The sequence below is a fragment of the Excalfactoria chinensis genome, chromosome 11 (genome assembly GCF_039878825.1).
Source record: "Excalfactoria chinensis isolate bCotChi1 chromosome 11, bCotChi1.hap2, whole genome shotgun sequence".
Lineage (NCBI taxonomy): Eukaryota > Metazoa > Chordata > Aves > Galliformes > Phasianidae > Excalfactoria > Excalfactoria chinensis.
In genome coordinates this window covers 13,990,735-14,008,843 of record NC_092835.1, presented here as the reverse complement: position 1 = coordinate 14,008,843, position 18,109 = coordinate 13,990,735, and the positions used below count along the sequence as shown (strand labels likewise).

The following is an 18,109-nucleotide window of genomic DNA, read 5'->3' as shown; positions in this document are numbered from 1 at the left end:
TTTTAAATAATTTTGTAGAGTGAATGAATGGTAAAATGACAATGGTAACATAAGGAAAAAAATTGCCCCAAAAGCACTGTAGTTAACACTAAGAAAATCTTTCAGTTCTGTGTGCTGGTTCTGTCCTAAGTCAGGCATTGGTACTCTTTATATTTCAATGAAAAACGATGCCTGATAATCAAGATGACCTTGATCTTTTTAAAGGCAGATGAATGCTAAATGCTCATTGGTTTTAGTAAGAACTGAATGCATGCCTGCTTTTTAAGTGATTCATTTATCTCGATGTACTTAAATTCCTATGGAAAATAATCAGGATATTTTCAGTTGTCAGTTGTGGTACTGGAGCATGGATGGATATAGGCACTATCTGCAGTCCTATGACATAAAACTAGTAATTTGTGTCTTGCAAATAAAATAGCAACAGTTAATGCTCTGTAAAACATAGACAAAATTCTAAAGGGGATTGTGTGTCTTGATTTTAAAGAATTTTGTTCATGTTGTGGTGATACATATGCTCTGCAACAGCCAAGTTTCTGGACTGTTTTCAAGATTATTTAAATAGGCATCAACAGCTTTAATTCATGAGATCTAAGAATGTGCTGCAGTTCCAAGAAAGCTTGCAGTGCTCTGCTGCAAACAGCCCTCCTGTAACTGCCACTGTTTGAAGGCTTCTGACCAGCCTCAGTTTAGCAGCTCTGTATTTAAAACCTTTTTGAGGCTGCTCTCAAGATCACATCCATCTGAGACAGAAATCTTGTATGATGGCAACTGAAGCCTCCTGCCAGAGATCCTGAGGCTCTATGAGATCATGCTACCCAGTGGGTCACTGTGCCACCTGGCATAACCCGATGAGCTTGTTCTGGGCATTCTCTGGGTTGGTGCATGAGTGGATGCTTGCAACCTCTCAGAAATCTGATCCTATGCACTAACATAGACATAATTGCCAACTATTCCAGACTTCTTGCCGAAGTGTTGTCAAGACTTTCAGTCCTTGTAAACAAGACTTATCGAAGATACAAGAGTTACCACAACAAGAATGTTGACAGTGTGTATTACTGCAATATCACTGTCTCATAGCTGCCGTTCTAGTCTCAGTACTGTATGAGAATCTGCTCTGTCCTCCCTGAGATTTTTAGACCAAAAAAGTTTCAATAAATATGTATAAGCTTTCTCCAAACAGCTGCATCTTTTGGAGGCTTGCTGCAGCTAGCTCTCCAAGTTTTTTCTGAATTTGGATGCGAGTCCATTTCCTTTGCTACCTCCCCTTGTGTATGCACTCAGCTAAGTGGTTTCCTTGGTTACTTCTGGCAAAAATTACAGTTGACCGTATCTTGCTATTAGAATGCTATTTAGTACAATGCATAGAATGTAAGACCTTGGATCTTATGTTTCCTAATTAACTCCTGGCACATTAGAGGCTTTTTTCTTGCTTAGCAGTGAACGTACTAGTTTGAGTTAAGATGGATTTTAAAGTCTTGTGTTGAGAGAGCACATATATCTTTAGCTTACTTTGATAGTCCTCTGAGGTTCTGTAATGTAGATAGATTTGTCTCAATCTGTCTTTATGTTGAGATGTGCTGGGCTTGCTCCATTTGTTGTGATAAGAGTTGCTTTGTAGGTCATAGGAAATAAACGTTGATCTTGTTGAGAGATTTGCTTGTCAAACTGTGTGATATATTCCATGACTACTAACTTCTGGAGAGAGTGGGATTGTTGTGACATCTATAATATACTGTAGGATTCATTCTGAAACTGCTGAAATTCATCACTTCCAACTCAGGATATTCTGTGATTCTATGATTACTCTCAAACTGGCATATTGAGTCACTAGTTTATCATATACTGAAAATAGCTAAAATTGCTTTTAGCTTGCTAATAGCTAGTTGACTAGTCAACTCTGACATCAGCATTATCTTTGGAAATGTTACAACACAGAAAACAAACATGTTTGTGTTTTCTGTTTTCTCACCTCTGAAATGTCATTTGATTTTCTCTGGAGCTGCTTTCAGCCAATGTTGTCAATATTGTCTTTTTTGGGGGGGGGATAAGCATATTAGTTTTATAGCATTGTGGACTGTATTTGTAAGGCAAATCAATATTCAGTTGGTAGATACTTTAATGCCTTGCATATTCTGGCATAACATGAATTTCTGTTCCACTTTCCCCACCTTTTCTGGTATGTTCTATGGAACCAGGAGAAGGTATGTGGGTTATTGAAAGCGTATTCATACTTAAGAAAAATAAGAGTGGCTAAAGGCAGCTTTCTTTATCTTCTTTTTTTAGACATGTGTGAAGTTATGATTCATTTCTAATGTAGTGAAAGTTATAATGAATACTTTGAATTTGATATCAGTGATGGGTTGGCATTTAAAATATACATTGATGTATAGAGGCCAGGGAAAAGGCTTATCCAATTCAGAATCTGTTCCAGGAGAGTTAGAAGGTTGGGTTTTTTGTATTTTATTTATTTATTTTTCTAATTTGTAGAAATTATAAGTAAGGAAGTTGGAAAATCTTAAAAATAGTAATAAATAATATTAATCTTTGTTAAAAGTGAAGGTTCTGAGGGCATGCACTGTATTGTTGGAAACATTCCTTTTGTCCTTAGCATCTCATGATGAATTTTCAGGACAGCTTGCATGAAGTCATCAGTTGTCATCTTTCTGATCAAAAACTGTTAAGTTAGATTTTGATAAGTCTGATCTGTATCTCTCTTTCATTCTAGTCTCTTAGGCTTACTTGCTTGTAAGCAAACGTCTGTATAAAATTAATTGCAACAATCAGTGATTCTTTCTCACTGCAGATACAGTAGGCAACATTCTTATGCTTACTTGCAGACAAAACTCACTAAAATGCTGGATCTCCAGTGCTTTGCACCTTGTTAAGTCACATCAGTACAAAGAATGAAATCACTCTGGCCTCTAAGCAAGCATTAATTGTAATTGCTGGTTGAGGTGCATGTGTGCTTCAGTAACAGTCATGCTGACAGTCATAAATGCACAAAGAATAGGTTCTCTGGGAGAAAGAATTCATCAGTTCCACTATCTAGAACCCTTAAATAGTACTGCAATGCATAAAGTAATTTAAATGTTGAAATTAAGCAAGATTCTATCACATTTAAGCAAGATTTTTATCAGAAAAACTGCAATGCAAGAGTAAATTGTAGCAAAATATGTATTGTACAAAGAAACTGCTTATTTGAGGGGATATTGTTATCCAGTGGAGTGAGCAGAATCATTTGGAAAGTTCAGCTTATCATTGCTGTTTGCTTTTTGCATACAACTATTTTCAGATAATCATATATAATAATGCCATTGATTTGAGGGTTTTTTTTTGTGTGTGATGGTTTAAACTGTGACAGTCCTGTTCCAATAAGAATCACTGTCTGAGCAGGTATCAAATACAGTCGGAGAACTTGTTCAGCTTCCCAGCTCTGAAAGTGACTGCTCTTATTTGTTACCATGGAAACAACAATGGATGCAAAGAGCACAGAAACACTATTTGATAGATCAAATTCTCAGCAATGTAGTCACCACAATTAGTTACGCATTTTTGTCATCAGGGAATAAGAGCCTGCGTACTACATTTGTGTAGATCTGCACTAGTGGAGGTGACCATTGTTTCACAGCATCTTTGTTGATATGTACCACCTAGTGCCTTACTGTGCTAAAATCGACTGTCTGGTCTCCATAAACATTTAGCAAGTGCTGATAAATGTGAATCAGCATGGAGGAATTCAGTGATACACCTTTGCTTCATCCATATTTCAGTGTCAGACAATGCTATGTCAGACTTGCCCCTCTGCTGCCATCTGTCACACGGTAACAAAAGGTAGTGGAATATTAGTGGGAAGGTTCAACCTCTACTGCCATACCACCAGCATCTATCCACCTCTGGTGTCATGGACTAATGTAATAATGTAGGAGGCATTACTTTCAGAGCAACCTTCATCATTGTAAAAAGTTTGTATGTGTGTTCCAATGTGCCCTGATAATCATGGCACAAACATGGTCATGCTTCAGATTTTTTTTTCTTCCTTTCCTCTCTCCCTACAACCTGAGGCATTGCTGTTGAATTCCTTTGAAACTGTGTTAGAGCTAATGGGAGCCATTCATGTTTGGATAATTAGTGCAGATGACAAGAAAGCAATCTCTGTATTTTGCAGGTGTCTATCAAATCAGCTTAACTCATCTCTGCCAATTGACTTGATCTGTTTGGTAGCAAGTGTGGTATTTAAAATCGTTCACTGCAGGTTTTTTGTTGTTGTTGGGATTCCAATCTGTCACTTCAGAAGGACTGAAATTACATTGCAGTGGTCCCTTCTAGGATTAGCTTTGCAGTGTGGTTTTAATTTTGGTAGGATATGATTTCAAATTCTCTTGTCAGATTCCTAAATTAAACATAATGAAAATTTTTTAGCAGTCTAATAACATTAAGCTAGTTCTTCTTATTAGGTTTGGAAAGACCACTGTGGCTAGGAAAATAACAGGTTCTGAAAAATAAATTAACAGCATTGCAACAAAAGCTGTTTGATGATTTGTAAATCTGATTGCCTTACATCGTCATGCCATGTAATAATTCTGAAGGTGTTGCATCTGTTCATGAGCAGTTGGTTTCCTGGTCAGCCTGTTTACAAAATGGTAAGGATCTTTGTACTGATTTCAAGAGTTGGATTAGATCTGGGTGTGAGGAACTGAGAATGTTCTGGAGAGGCTGAGGGAACCAGTGTTGAACTGGCATTTTGAGTAGTGCTTGTGGAATAGTATATATATAATTGATGAATGGGGTTGTGTTAGTGCAGTATTGGTGTTGCTGACATGGGCCAGGGCAGTAAGATTAGATGAGTTAGAGATTCTGATTTGTCAATTTGATAACTTTTTTCCTTTGAGTAACTGGTGCTCTCCAGATGGTAAGGTGTGAAATTCCTTCTGATAGAGCAGAATGGCTCTATGACATCTAGGGATCTACACCATTTCTTGAGATGGCCATTCAGATAATGCTGGTCATCATCATCCTTGCATGTTCATGGAGAGACTCCATTTTATGTAATTCTTAGATACATTTGAGGCAAAACCTTTCCCAATTCTCTTCAACTCACTACATTTTTTTCCACTCTAATGTATTCTTTCTTTTATACTCCTGTCAGTATTCTGTTTATTTCAAAAAGGTTTCCATCTCCTACGATCCCTTTTTTGAAGCATGACAAGCTGCTCACTCCTTTGGAGAGTGAAGTAAATTCTTAGTTTCAGATTGCCCTTTTAGTATCTTCACTTTCACAACATTCTTCTTATACTAAAGGGGTGAGGACCATGGCTGCATTTCAAATGTGGCTTCAAGTCCCCAATGTAGTATTAGAATGATTTATTCCAAGTACTACTTTTGTTTACTATATCTATCCTAGAATCTCTTGCCTTATTAATTTAAATACTGTTAATCCTTGTGCAGATGGTTTTAAAGTTCTCTCCAGTACCAAGACTGTATTCAACTCCTGTTAAATGTTTTGTGGCATATGGCTATTGAGAGAGCACTACCTTTTATTATTTTTCTTTTGTAATCTCATAACCTTATCTTTCTTTACAATGAATTGCAGATGCCAGTGAAGCCACTAACAGTATCAGCTTGTGATCCCTGTCTATTTGTCATTCAGAATTTTATTGCTGTTCTCTTTTTGTCTTTAGTGGCTCTATTCTCTGGTTTTGTTTCATCAGCAAATTTCTTCACCTTCATACATATTTCATGCCTTAGGTCAGTGATATATAAAACGAACAAAAATGGTCCTAATGCTGATTCTTGTGGCGTTCCACTAATCCTTCTGTCCCAAACTGCTCTGTCTCATAAACAGCTTCTGTCTGTGACATTTAAGCCAGTTCCCTATCCACATATGTGGCTCACCCCAATACCATACTTAATGACTTTGGACCAAATGCTCTTTTCAGCTGCATGGTGCAGAGGGAAATAAAAGACTGAAAGAAGGGCAGAAAGGGAGTGGAGGAGGAAGGAGAGACTTAGTGACCTTTCTGAAATCTATGCAACCTAAATTCCTTCTGCCATCTCTCCTCAATTAAAATTTAGTTTTTCTGCTGGTCTTCAACTTCCATTTTGCTGCTCGAAGGTAAGCAGTTTGCTTGTTGGCTAAGGCCTACAATTTAGCTTAAATGCCATTTTGATTTCTTGATTTTGCGGTTACCTTTTCACTTGTACATTTTAATAGACCATAAAAGCATCTAAATTACCAATAGTTAGTAAGGCAAAGAAATGTCAAATCTGTGGAGCTTTAGTTGAAAAGGGGGATGATGTAGAGTAAATATGTTTCTCTTGTTACAACCAGCTATAGGGTGAATGGGCAACCTGTGACCTGTGTCAAAGAGAAGATGGCTTTCTATAACAGCTATACATACTAGGTGGCATACTACCTAGGCTTCTGGGGAAAGCTTCTGTCAGCTTGCTGACCTTGGCTCTCTCAGCATGCTGAGCCTGATGCTAACTGCCATCAGGAGAGAGTATGGAATTTAAAAAATAAAATAAAATCCTTTTTCTTCCAAAAGGATTGGTCCATCCATCTGATCTTGCTGCCAGGAAGGGTTATGGAGAAGAAATCTTGAGAGAGATCACATGACACATGTGGCACAGCTGGGGAATCAGGACCAGCCAGTGTGGATTTGTGGAAAAGCAGGTCCTCCTTGACTAACCTGATCTATTTCTATGATCGAGTGATCAGTCTTGTGGATGAGGATAAGGCTGTTGATGTAGTCTGTGTAGACTTCAGCCAAGCCTAGTATTCTCCTAGAGAAGCTGGCAGCCCATGGCTCAAACAGATACGCTATTTGCTATGTTAAGAACTGGCTGCAAGTCCAGGCACAGAGAATGGTGATGAATGGATTTAAAGCCAGCTGGCAGCCCTGGTGGTGAGTCGTGCTCCCCAGGGGCTGGTGTTGAGGCCTGTCCAATATTTTTGTTGATGACCTGGACGGTGGGATTGAGTGCACTCAGTAAGTTTGCAGATGACTGCGAGTTGGGAGAAAATGATGATCTGCCTGGGATTGGGAAGGCCCTACAGAGGGATCTGGGCAGGCTGGATAGTTGGACTTAGGCCAGTGGGATGAAATGCTCACTTTGGCAGTGCATATACTAAAATTGGAACAATACAGAGAAGATTAGCATGGCCCCTGCACAAGGATGACATGCAAATTCATGAAGGATTACATATTTTTTGAGGAACTTTTTTCACCCAGAGGGTGATGATGCACTGGAACGGGTTGGCCAAGGGGGCTGTTGGATGCCCCATCCCTGGAGGCATTCAAAGCCAGGTTGGATGTGGCTCTGGGCAACCTGGTCTGGTGGTTGCTGATGCTGCACATAGCAGGAGGGTTGAATCTGGATGAGAATAGTGTTCTTTTTCAACCCAGGCCATTCTATGGTTCTGTGATACATTCTTTGATTCTCTCCAACAGGGACAGATTGGAGCTTAACACATCAACTGAATGAGTATTACTTGTGGGAATAATCAACTTCTTAATATACAATTAAATGAATCATTTTGCTGGTTAATAAACTCCCATGAGAAGGTAGTTGTGATTAAATATCACACATATGTGGTTGCTATTCTTCAACTCAGTTCCAAACGAAGAACCAGATTAAATGTACAGAACATGTACAGTACTGGTAATTGAGAAAACAGAGGTTAAAGTCATGTGTTTATCAACTCATAAAAAATAACCCGTTTGCTTTCCATCAAATATTCTCTGAAGGGAATTAATAGCCACCTTTCAAGAAAGTGGTTGGAAATATGTGAGCTGTGCTTGAGAAGTTATTATTTCAGTTTTCTATGGTGGTAGTTTAACTGTAAATCAGTGTGCAAAAGTGCATGCAGGCAACAGAAGACATGGCTTATTTTGTTGTACGTGGGAAAGATATTGACTTTGTGTTCTACAGCTTGAGTATATCCATCTTTCTGTATGTATCACATAAAAATTACAGCTAAAATTGTTTGAAGTTTTTGAATGCGAAATATAGGCAAGGAACGTTTTCTTGTTGTTGTCACCAATTTTTTTTTTGTGAGGTAGAAGTGTTCTGTCGATCAGTTTATTATGATGAAGTTCTGCTGCAATTGCAAGTGAAATCTCTTGGTACTGCAAAAATGTGATTTATCTATTGACAGTGGAGTGTGTGAACTGTAGGTCAAACAGTAAATATCTTACTGCATTTAGGATAGGTCCTTGTCTAAGATGTTATCGGTTTGTCTGCTTTCCACTATGGTCCCCACAGCTATGTTTTCTGATCATTGGGTTTAATTTTTGATGTTGTAGATTTTTCAGGATGATCTTAGATAAAATATTCCTCTGTTGGTTTCCAGTTTTTAAAAATGAGATATTTCCATATGCTAGAGAGTGTCAGGAGCACGGTTTGTGGTTCTTGCTGTAGGGGAGGACGGGAGAAACAAGTGACAGAGGGAATGTCTACGTTACTGAGCGCACTTAGAAAACGCTAAAAGAATGGAAAGCGATGACAGCAGTCAATACTGTCATTTAAATTTATCAACAAAAGTAGAAATTAAAAAGAAACTGGAATGCACAAATAAACAGTTTCTAAAGACTGTGGAGTGGTCGGTTGATGCTTCTATGAATGCTTATGGAATTTGAATTCTGCTACTGCTGAGAAGTTCTAAATAAGAAGAATCTACAAATAAGGAGAGCTTTATAAATGTAGGGTTGCTGTTTTAAGTTTCAGCAGTGCTTTTGAATTCTTGAACATGTAGGGCTATTGCCTACGGTTTATCCTATAAAAGCATGCACTAAAGCACTGTATTTTTGTAAAGAAAAAGTCACTTATTTCATCTGAAGCAAACCAAAGTAGGAATCACTTTGCAGTACAAACTGTTCAACGAACTCATCCACTGTAGTAGCAAATGTTTTAGTGATTTTAGAAATAAGGAGGAAAAGACAGTATATAGTCAGAAGAGTAGGGTGTTTTGCAGTGTTTTAGAGTGCATTAAACCCACTTGAGTATTTTGGCAGAAGCAGTCACAATGGGAAAGGAAGCCTCAAGCTAGATGTTTAAGTACCATTAGAATGGCTAAATTCATGTAGTCATGGTTCTTAATGCTGGGTTGTTCTTTCACTCGTGATCCACAGTGAGTACTTTTTCTATTCATTGCATACAAGGTAAAAAAGTTTATGCTTTATTATAGTGTGGGGAAGTGTATTTTTGAGAATTCAGAAGAAATAATCAGATATAGCAATTCATTATCATTGCTATCTGTTGATTTCATATATTCCTTGTTGCCAGTAAGTGTTGAACTTGGAGAACTGAACATGAAATATGTTTGTAGGGACTGCATACAGACTGAACTTAGTTCTTGACAGTCTCTGGAATAGCAAGGAACTTTTCTGATCAAAGACTTTTCATTTGCAAAAGTATAATATAACTATATTTCTGAGACTATGTAAAATTGATGCTAGCTTTTTGCATGAAATTTTATTAAGCTTCTGTTTCTCAGAACAAAACAGGAATGAGAATCAAAAGCCACTTCATACACATATATCATATCAGTTGCTTTTTTTCAGTGTCAGAGCAGGTGCTAGTATAAAAGCCTTTAAAGGTTTTTTTCCTGTAAATGATAAATACTGTCTGTCATGTACCCAGAAATTAAGAAAGCAAATGACCTGTGAGGTGTTTCTAACAGGAGATTTTATTACCTTGATCATATATAGTACCACGTAGGTACTATAAGCTGTGCCCTTACCTGCTGTAAACTAAAAGATAGGGCAAGCATTTGAATACATTCCAGGCCAGGTATAAATGCAGCTGTAAAGTTCAGATTTGCATATATATATATATATATATATATTTTAACATGTGTTTGTGAGATAGATGATCAGCAGGGGCAGAGTGGAAATCAGAGAAATGTCAGAAGCTTTTCTCTGTGTCATTTTATACTTGTCACCACTGAGAAAGCAGTTCTGGGGACTAGGTGGTAGTTCTAGTTGCTATCTGAAGTAAAATAAAGACGGGGAAAAGGGTGCAAAAGTGAGTGAGTTATTTGATTAGAGGCAAGGGTTTTTCTAATGGCAAGTAGAAGTAGACAGGTACAGCAGCAGAGCCAGTGAGGGATGCCAGGTGAACAGGTTTGGCAAGAATTACCTGCCTTGGTTCAGTGAATGGCAGCCAGTACTTAACAGAGAGAAAAGAGCCAAAAGTCAGACTAAGGAGCTGTTTCTTGGCAATTTCTGATCCTCAGTGTCCAGAAGAAAATGTGGTGTTGGACTGTGTTGTAGAATATACCCACCAGATGGAAATTTGGCATGATCTGAACTTTCCAGTTCTTACTATTTCTACCTGTTCCCAAAATAGTTTTTGAGTACAAATTTGTGATCCTCTTTGTAAAATATAGAAGCATACTTCTAATAAGTCTGTGATATTATATTTGACTGCACTTATGGTTAAACACCTCATCTCTCCTGAGAAGAGTTTGCTGACACAGTATGCTACATCCTATACGCTACCATCCTACCCTATTATATCCTTAAAAACCATGGCCCTTTCATCACTCCAGGGATAATAATGTGCATCAGAGTGGTCTTTCCAACCTGTTAGCTAGACCATCAGTGGGACATAATGGAGGGTAACTGTTTAGCTGTGTAGCTGTTGCAGTTCCAGACTGAGAAACTGTTTTGCAAGGATAGCAGAAGGGTTGTCAAATTGGGACAGCCCAGCTGGATTGGTTAGAACAGTCTATTGGGCCAAAAAGAGAGGAAGAGAAGGTAGAAGGAGGGCTCATTTAGATCCTTTCAGTCTTTAGAAGAGTCCGATTTCACTTATTCATAAACTTATATTACAGTGATTTGCACTCGTAGAATAAGTTGTACAAACATTCAGACTGATTCATTATCCTTTTCATAGCTCTCAAATTGTGTTTAAAGTCAAATTACTGAAATATTGGTACTTCCTGCTTGTAATCTAAGTAGAGCAGAAATGCAATGCTAGTGCAGGAAGCAGAGCCTGCTGTTTTCAATGGATATTAAATACACAATTTTGAAAATCATTGGAAACTCTTTGCAGATCAAAACAGTTTCTTAAGCTAAAACTGCCATCATAATTTGTCTTATCCATCCCTACTTTCAACAGAAATATTTGCTGCCATTTTGTGACCTTTGATTAGCATCTCTTATTATGTAAATGAAGAAAGGCCATGTGAAAAGCTGGCTCTGTGTATTTACATAATGATTTGCTTTCCTAAGATGAGCAGTTAAAACCAAATAGTTCTTAAATTTATTTTGTGTAATTGCCAGCCCTTTATTCAGCCCATGAAGTAAGAGGAGCTGAGTATTTTACCCCTATCAAAATTCTCTTTAATCACTATTTCCATAATGTTCAGAGGAATAAAACCAGGTATTAAAAAAAATTCTGAAGGGGAAAAAAAGAAAAGAAAAAAAAGCTGGAAGGATTCAAAATGTGTGAGACAGGAGAGCAGACAGAAGGCACTCAATATCTACTTCAGTAGTTACTGCAGCTATTTACAGGCCAAGGTAAATTGTTTAAGTTGATAGAAACAAATGCTCGATGAATGAATGCCTGCAGCAGACAAGTCAGTAATGGAAAATGCTATATAAGCTTTTCTTTGTTTCTTTCTTTTTTTTTGGCTGAAGAAGAAAAAATCCAAAATGTAAGCTCTGTGAAATTTCTTAGGGGATTCTTTATAGGATGTTTTGTATGCAGAGAGATTACATGTCAGAAATGCAAAATTAGGTACAAAATAAGCCAAATAATGGTGAACATCTTAAATGTAGAAAGTAATATATAATGTATGATGCTTTAAATCTCATTAAAAACACAAGCATATGTAATTTTGTGGCAGCCAACCCTCCAGAGTATCCATGGAAAGATGTTACTTCTCTGAGGGCTCCCTTGTATAAGTGCTTTAATAAATGAGACACATACCCGAAGTGTATCAGTGTTCACTGCATGCATGATATTTCAGTATTCTCAGAAGCCTCATATATGATTGTATAATTTCCTAATCTGATATAATCAACAGAAAATCTTGACGTTAAATTAATGTTCAAGATCTAATTTTAGCCAGCAAGAACCAGGATGACTATGTGTAAAGCTTATACTCCACCCCTGCTTTCCTCTTTGCTCTTCACTAAAAGCAGCACTGCAGCGTGGTGGTAGAGAGCTCTGCCCTGATTGAGATGCCATCTCCTGGCTGAGCTATAAAACCAAACCACAGACTTATTGTGGTTATTGAAGGAACTATAGTGACTGTTCCCTGGCCCAAATCCAACCTTGGTAATTATAGTTAGGTTTTGTAATTTCTCTTTCTACTTTCATCTCAATAGGGTATTCTTCCTTGCCGCCTGTCCTAGACTGCTGTGTAGTGTTAATGTGGGCTGTTAAACAGCTGCTGTGTTTCTCACTGCAAGTGGCTGCATTTCAGTGGTAGGTAAATGACTATATCGTACAGTGCCTTGAGAATTCACGGGATAAAGGACACTTACTGTTTTTATTTTACCACTTGGTGCCTAAGTTTTATTGGAGTCTTGCCTGGTAGGTATTTCTCTATGAAATATGTAGGTGCTTCAAGGTCTGAGAACAAGGAAAGCCAAGGAAATAACTGCCTGGATTCTTGAAGTCTTAAATGCTGAGAATTCTTTTTTTGAGACTATATACATTGGGCTGTCCTTTTTTTTAAATGGCATCTGCAGCCTAATAGATAGAAGACAATCTAACCATGCATACAATATTTACTCCAGAAGTCCTGGATTTCTGTTAATGATCATAGTATCATAGTATCATAGTATCGTGCGAGTTGGAAGGGACCTTAGAGATCATCGAGTCCAACTCCCGGGTTTCGAGCCCTCTGTGTAGCGAAGTGGCACTTCTACCCCTGCGCCACAGGGGGGATTCGAACCCGGGCCCTCCAGTGCCGCAGGCAGCAGCTTAAACCACTGCGCCACTGGGGGCACACAATGATTGTACCCATTTTTACATAGAAGCTCCATAAATGGCACATTCAGAACAGGATAAATTGTTTTTCAAGGCAAGCACTATTTATAAGTGTTTAGAGAGGAAAAAAAAAAAAAAAGCCACAGAAAAACAAAAACAAAACTCTTAAAGCAATACCATCTGAAATGGAATAGGTAAATAACACGATTTTTAATTTATTTAAATTTGTTGTTGTTTCACTCTGTGATAATGAGTCCTAAATCAGCAGAATATTAGTAAACACAAATATATGGATCAGTTTTCCTGGAGCACTGATGGTTGTTTAAGTCATGGTACAGTATCACTGGGATGGAGAAAGCCTTTGCGTTGATAAAGCTATGAGATTACACAGGAATTGTTTGTTCCCTGAGACATCACATGATGACAATGCTCCTGTAACAGACACTTCTGCTGACATCCTGCCAAGCTCATGGGACCTTTAAATATGATATGAGGGCAATGGGACTGTTTAGATTTCCTCAGAACACATTATCATTTGTGCAGAAATGGTAGTAGTTGTTTGAAAACTGCATATTCTGGGCATGGAGAATGGAATTTTTTGAGAGTAAATGATTCAAATTTTTGTTATAACAGCAATTTGTTGTAACCTAGACTAATAACCTAGAAATTGGCATTAAAATTGTCAGATTCAGATTCTTCTAATTATAAACATGAAATCTGGTTTTATCTGTTGATGCCAATTGAAAGGAACAGTTTAGCTAACAAAAGCATTTTTCTTTAAGGTAATTAATTTACTAACAGCAAAGATATCACATTATTCTTCAGGCTGATATTAATTAAAAATGCCGAACTATCAGCTCCTGGAAATCCATCTCATATTAGGAGGATGACTAACCTTTAGCATTGCAGTCCATTAATGCCATAGCTTGATGTTCATTTCATCTTCAAACATTCCAGCTTGCTCCAGACAGCTATCCTCTAACAACACAGCCTTCAGCTGTTTTTGTATCAGAAACTACAATTGTCACATTAGTACAGACAATGGATTTTTTTTGCTTCATTGTTCCTATCCTTAGCCTGCATTTTGGCAGGTCTTTGTAAGTCTTGTATCGCATTCATCTCACTCTTTCACTAAATGCACTTACAATTCTGACCTGGTGTATGGATGCCTGATCTTGGTGTTAGCGTAATGTCCATACATCTAATTGATAAGTTATAATGCAGCTTTAACCAGTCGTTTAAAATAAATAAGATCATAATTATCAGTTTCCATTTACCCATTTATTAAATAACAATGTTCACACTGAGCAGTTTGATTTTGTGTTACAATAAGGCAGTCTCTACATGATGACAGATGGTGTTTCATTTTGCCGATGCTGTGCTAAAGTGCTGTGAGTTGTGATGTGTTTGATTTTATTAGAGATCAGATTTAACACATGCATGCTACATAACTGCAATAGCATTCCCATTTCTCATCTGTAGGAGAAAATGAAACTGTGATGAAATGTAATATACTCACCCTCAGGCAGAACTAGTGGGATTGGGAATTGCAACATAATAAATCTAATGGATATTGCACTACAGGACACTAGAAATTTACTGTTATTATGTTCAGGGAAGGAACTTGATTTTGTAAAACTCACTTTTATTTCACTGGCGTCGGTGCAATTTCACATTATTTAACCATTATATCCCAATGTTTTGCAGCATTGAAAAAGTAACCTAAGCTCAGAGGAACAGAGCAGTCAAAGAGCCCAAAAGGGAAAATACAAATTCTGAATAATGAAATGAATGAAATTATTAAATGCAAATTACTGCCTGACAAAAGTTACAGTATAGTTAATAACGTCTTATTGCTATGCATGTTTAAAGTCATTTGTCACTTATAACAATAGAACATTACCTATCGATATTACAGATTCATGCAAATTACAATACCAAGTTGATTTAATCAGAGACATTTTGTACTTGAACTCTGAGATAATATTTATTCTTATTGTAACTCTGGAAAATGTGCTGCTTTAAATGTTTGAATTTCCACCAATTCGGGAGGAATTCTGTTTGATCAAATCTAACGTATCTGTCAAGAAGTGTTTCCTAGAGCACACCATTTTAGGTACACCAGTCCACTTTAAGGAACCGTTCTGAAATACATCATGGTAATTCCATCACAGTAAAGGAAGAAGTACTCCAGTTTAATCATAAACTAACAGGTTAATAGGCTTGTTATGTTAGGGTCATAGAATACCCCAGGTTGGAAGGGACCCACACAGGTCATTGAGTCCAGCTGCTAGCTCTGCACAGGACCACCCAAACCCAATGTCTGAGAGCACTGTCCCAATGCTCCCTGAGCTCTGGCAGCATGAGGCTGAGCCCACTGCCCTTTGGAGCCTTAGTGCCTCCCCCAACCCCTCAACCTGACCCTCCACTGATGCAGCTCTATGCCATTCCCTTGGGTTATGCCACTGTCACCAGTTAGCAGAGCTCAGTGCTGTCTCTAAATTCCCCTCTGGTTTTATAGTCTATGGAATAAATGAGTTTCTCAGAGTCCCAATCACATGCTCAGAACAGCCCTGGGCATTCCTGTTAGCTCAAACAAAACAACAAACCTTTCTGAAACACAAGTGCATGGGATATTCCATTTCCCTTTTAAATGCCAACTGAAGACTATGTTTTCAGAAGCATTTAAAACTGTGGTCAGGCTGCAATTACCCAGTGAGGCTGAGGTACTTTGTTTCCCAAGGCAGCATCGTTCCTGCAAAATGGGAGTGGTGTAAATGGATTGGATGAGGAGCACCAAGTTGGTCCTCTCTCTCTGTTAACTTTACCTCTTAGTTTCTGTTGAAATGCAGTACTTGTATTTGCTTTGTGCGTTTATGTTGGAAATAGAGCAAGGTGCCAAAATACTGCATTTTGACCAAAATTTTATTATGTCAAGAAAATAATACCAGATACTGTTTGTTGGGGGGTGTGTGTTGTTGGTTGGTTGGTTTTTTGTTTTTTTTTTTGTAGTTTTTTTTTTTTTGGGGGGGGGGGGAGGGGAAGCCATCTGATAGCTTTTTATTTGTACTTTAGGCAAGAAAACTGCTTTTAAACCTCAAGAATCCTAGAGCTTGTGTCCTGATTAAAATACCAATCTTTGTCATAGCAGAGATCCTTGTTTGGAGAGTAGATTTTGTAGTCCTATCTCTTGTAAAACAGCAAAACATATCTGCTGTGGAAAGCAACAGCTTTCAAGAGTGACTGTTAATTGAGATATCTGTATATTATATAAAATAGCATTTAGACCTTTTTATTAATTGCTGTTTTTGTTTGTAAGCACTTAGCAATCTTGCTATAATCATTCAAGTTACTGTGACAAATGAAGTTTTTGGGCCTCATTGCTGAGTCTTTTTAATACTGAGGAACGTTGATCAGCACTTTTGAAGAAAAGGTAATAAATCTCATTAAAGAAAAGAAAACAAAGCAAGTTATTGGGAGCTATAAATGCTGTAGCTCTTCTTGTGCTAATTAAAAGGTGTGGTGCACAGTGGCAGCTGTGTTTGTAGGGTCACAAAATGATGCTCCGTGTTGCTCCAGTGCTGTGTATATACATAATGCAGGGCACAGTAATGAGCTTCTTGTACACTTTGGTAGAACAGCTTCTCTGGAGAACAGAACCAAACTTCTTCAAAGGAAGAAATAAGCAGGATGTGCCAGTTAACCTTGTCACTGCAGCAGGGCTGCCAACCACTAGATCAGCCTGCACGGGGCCCAGTACTTGATGTCTTCTAGATGCTGTAGTACTGAATGCTTTAATTTCTTCAGGTTAATTATTTTTATGACCTTTATAATTGGCTAGGCTTTTGTAATTCTGTAATTTTGCAATATTCCTTTTTAAGGAAAAAAATGCTTAGCATAAGCAGACTGAATAATTTGAAAATTTAAGAGAGAAGCTGTTCTCACTGTTAGTGCTATTTATCATTATTATGAAACAGTCTGCTAGGGTATTATTGGAAAGATGCTTGTATGTATGTAGTACATGCATATAAAAAGGTTTTTCCAGATCTGAACCATACAAGACGATATACCACATTCCAGCTATTTGCTAACAATGTGTGAAGGTGATATGCTCCCAAAGGTCATTCTGTAAGTGGGTTTTTTTAATGCTTTTTCCCTAAAAAAAAAAGTAATGAAAGTAGTTGTTATTAAAAATAATACAAATTAACTACTGATTTATATCTTCAGCCCTAGTCTGGCACTCATTGTTAGTGGACCTGCTTTGGTAACGTGAGTGAAAGAATGACAGTGAGACACACATATTTTGTAGATACATATATATATATAAATATAAACCTAGTCCTAAGGAAACACTTATTTACAGTGCTCTTGACAGAGAAAATATAGTGCAGTAGGAGATCAGCTCAATTAGTAAATTGAATATCCTCTTTTTTTAATGACCAGCTCAGTATGTTAAGTGCTGGCACTTGAAGTTCAATATCCTTAGCAGCTGAGGAAATGAAGATGACTCAAATTTTGTCTATGTTAAGAAAATAAAGCAAGACCAGACTTTAATCTTATAATCAGTTTGGGTTTCCATTCTCATTTATAACTGTTGATCTTAGCCTGTATGTTGGTTTAAAGATGGAAGTTAATATATTTGAAAAGCATTGACTTGAGTATGTTTTTCAAAACCAAATAGCATCTCGAGTGGTTTGTCTTCCTGCTCTGCTAGTGACTGCCAGGCAGAAGACACGCAGCTCCCCAGGGCAGCAGGTACAGCTGGTAGGTGTCACCATTTCCTTCTGTGTCTTAGTCCTGGGCACCAAGTCTGACTTCTACCTATTTTTCTTCTTCAGGTGTGCTGAGTGAGCACCATCATTGTAGTCTTCTTTCAAATACCTATTTTAGCATCAAGTGTCACTCATGAGGGTCCCTTCTTATTCTTTTGGCACCGTTTGTCTTCTGTAACCTGTGGTAAGTGACGTCCCTGACTGAGGATGCTATTTTAGATCCTCCAGGTGTTGCAATTCTGGTTTCCCCAGCGACGTTACAGAAAGTGATTTGTTGAAAACTGAGAAGCATTCAGTATAACCCAGCTGCTGAGTATAAGATCAATACGTGATCCAGTGGTTATATTTTCAATAGCCTACGTTGATATTTTTTTCCCCCCCCCCCATCTGCA

General features: G+C 37.8%; 1 non-coding gene across 1 annotated transcript; it reads left to right on the top strand.

Moving 5' to 3' along the window:
* Nucleotides 1-7,108: 7,108 nt before the first annotated feature.
* LOC140257542 (U6 spliceosomal RNA) lies at nucleotides 7,109-7,211 on the top strand. Its single transcript, XR_011905050.1, has one exon. It is a non-coding gene; the product is annotated as a U6 spliceosomal RNA (small nuclear RNA).
* Nucleotides 7,212-18,109: the final 10,898 nt, after the last annotated feature.